We start from the raw sequence: 2,500 nt of genomic DNA, 5'->3' as shown, positions 1-2,500 counted from the left end.
AAGTCCAAAAGACCGAAGGTTTAGGTTTCCACCCCATGGTCGTCCAACTGGAATGACTGCAAACACTGATACCTAGTCCATGTCTCTGTCCTCAGCACTACCAGTACTGTGGTCCTCTGTGGCTCAGTTGGTAGAGCATGGTGCTAACAACGCTTAGCTTGTGGGTTGATTCCCGCTGGGACCATATATACTAAAATGTATGCACTCACTGCAATGTAAGTCGCTTTGGATAAAAGTGTCAGCTAAATGGCGTATATTACCAACGCTGATACCTAGTCCATGTCTCTGTCCTCAATACTACCAACTACCTGATACCTAGTCCATGTCTCTGTCCTCAATACTACCAACTACCTGATACCTAGTCCATGTCTCTGTCCTCAATACTACCAACTACCTGATACCTAGTCCATGTCTCTGTCCTCACCCTGGAGGGAGGTGCCAACTGTTACTCTCTAACACTCTCATTCAGAAAAACAAACGAAGCAACTAGCATGGCTGAGTGGGATTTGTTGACTCAACTAATATTAAAATAATGACATTACTGTATAATCAAATAATGTGGGAAACGATAGCAATTGGGTCCAGGTTTAAACGGGGTCAAGAGGACTGTTTGGACTCCAAGTGGAAAGTGCAATTTTCAACAAAATATAGTATACAGTCCCAGTGTTTTCACTGGCATGAAGGTATTTCAGACAGCCCACTATAACATAGACATGTGGGTTGCAATGAGATCAGAGAAGCAGAGGGTTGTGTTTTAGTCCTGGAGTGGAGAAATGGCCAACTTTCAGCACAGATAGACTCAGAGTTCAACTTCCTGTAGCCTTCTGGGTTCACTGGTCGAAGAGATATCCGTGATGACTATTTCTGTGCACAGTGCTTGGTAGCCGAATCTGCAATGCTTTATCCAAGAAAGGGTGATAGCAGATGGTGGTCCTCTGTGGCTGGGTCTGATTCCCGCTGGGACCATATATACTGAAATGTATGCACTCACTGCAATGTAAGTCGCTTTGGATAAAAGCGTCAGCTAAATGACATATATTATGGTTCCACTTGATTTGACATTCTGCAGTTGGCATTCACACGCTAACTGTAAAAAGGTAATTACATCATAACAACCTAATATCAAAGTCCTTTGTTTCTGAGACGTTTATTCAATTACCATAACCAGCTACAAAAAGTACCATAACATACCGATGGTTTACTACGTTGTCTTCTCTCCTAGCACCAACCTGCCCTGGCAGTGCCCACCGATAATGCCACCGCCCCGGGGTCAAACACACACGTCGATACCCTCTGCAATGCAATCACAGCGGTCGGCCTGGTACAACGTAACCGACGGACTAATCCCAAAGAGCAAAACTCCAGGCAAAACCAATCGCACCGGAAACACTTAAAAGCATTTGACTATGCGTGTATTGGATCCAGATCTGGTCCCTACAGAAGGAAAAGGGATAGACATAGTGTCCTTCAACAACATCCTGCATACAGATACAGAGCATCCTTCACCTACCTGCTCAGCTCAGCTTCTCTCCTGGCCTTCAGAATGGTGAGGCCAGCCTGTTTAAACAGTCAAAAACCAGTTTTTCTCTGTCAGTGACTGTCAGCGACTGCTGCCAACCGTACTGTAGGCTGGGCTCCTAAGCAGAGTTCTCACACCACTAACGATGGTGGACGACACACCCGGCAGTGAACCCTCTGGTCTCAACCGGCCACTCACCCACCGACTCCACCAAACTGCGTGTCTGTGTCAGCCACACCAAACACACCAGTAATTACAATTGATTCTTTATTTCGATAGCGTCCTACTGTTGATCTGGCAGAGGCCTGTCTAGAGCACTGTATGATAGCGTGACTATGAGAGAGAGAGGGTGTGTGTGTGTGTGTGTGTGTGTGTGTGTGTGTGTGTGTGTGTGTGTGTGTGTGAGTGTGTGTGTGTGCCCTCAGGTTTCCTGTTCCTGTCAAGTTTCCAGTTTCAGTACACCTCAGGGTGCATGCAAGCCACTGATGAGGCAAGGGCACTGAGGAGAAAAAGAGAGAGAACTTGGCAAAGTTGTTGTTTCATGCGATAGAAATTGAGAAACCCTGCAGGGAAAACCACAAGGACGCGCTGGCCTTATTTGGTGTTTTGGAATACTGACTATTTTTGGGGGAGTTTCAAGATATGTGTATATGTCAAAGAGTTGCTTGGATAAAGAGAAAGTAAACAGATGATATTGTTTGGTTGGTTCTCTGTGTGTCTGTGTGTCTGTGTGTGTGTGTGTGTGTGTGTGTGTGTGTGTGTGTGTGTGTGTGTGTGTGTGTGTGTGTGTGTGTGTGCGCGTGGTGCAACAAGCCCTGCACCTGGAGAGCCCGCAGCAGGATGTGGTCTGTCCAAAACAGTCCGATTTCAGATGAGAGTATAATCTGTAGCTACCTTTGCAGAGGTTGCTATGGTAACAGGAGGAAACGAATTGAGTTGAGTGAAATACGTGTCAACCAGCCTAGGCTCACACACACACAC

General features: G+C 46.2%; 1 protein-coding gene across 1 annotated transcript in view; it reads right to left on the bottom strand.

Annotated features, from left to right (window-relative positions):
- The window catches only part of plekhg2 (pleckstrin homology domain containing, family G (with RhoGef domain) member 2), a 37,631-nt gene extending 35,983 nt beyond the window's left edge, over window positions 1-1,648 (bottom strand). Inside the window, exon 1 of the mRNA XM_083680556.1 lies at window positions 1,511-1,648. The gene's annotated coding sequence lies outside the window, so the exon portion shown is untranslated. The remainder of the gene's footprint in view (window positions 1-1,510) is intronic.
- Window positions 1,649-2,500: the final 852 nt, after the last annotated feature.

Source organism: Argentina silus (assembly GCF_951799395.1).
Source record: "Argentina silus genome assembly, chromosome: 11".
In the NCBI taxonomy this organism is placed as follows: domain Eukaryota; kingdom Metazoa; phylum Chordata; class Actinopteri; order Argentiniformes; family Argentinidae; genus Argentina; species Argentina silus.
This window is presented reverse-complemented; position numbering and strand designations above follow the sequence as displayed.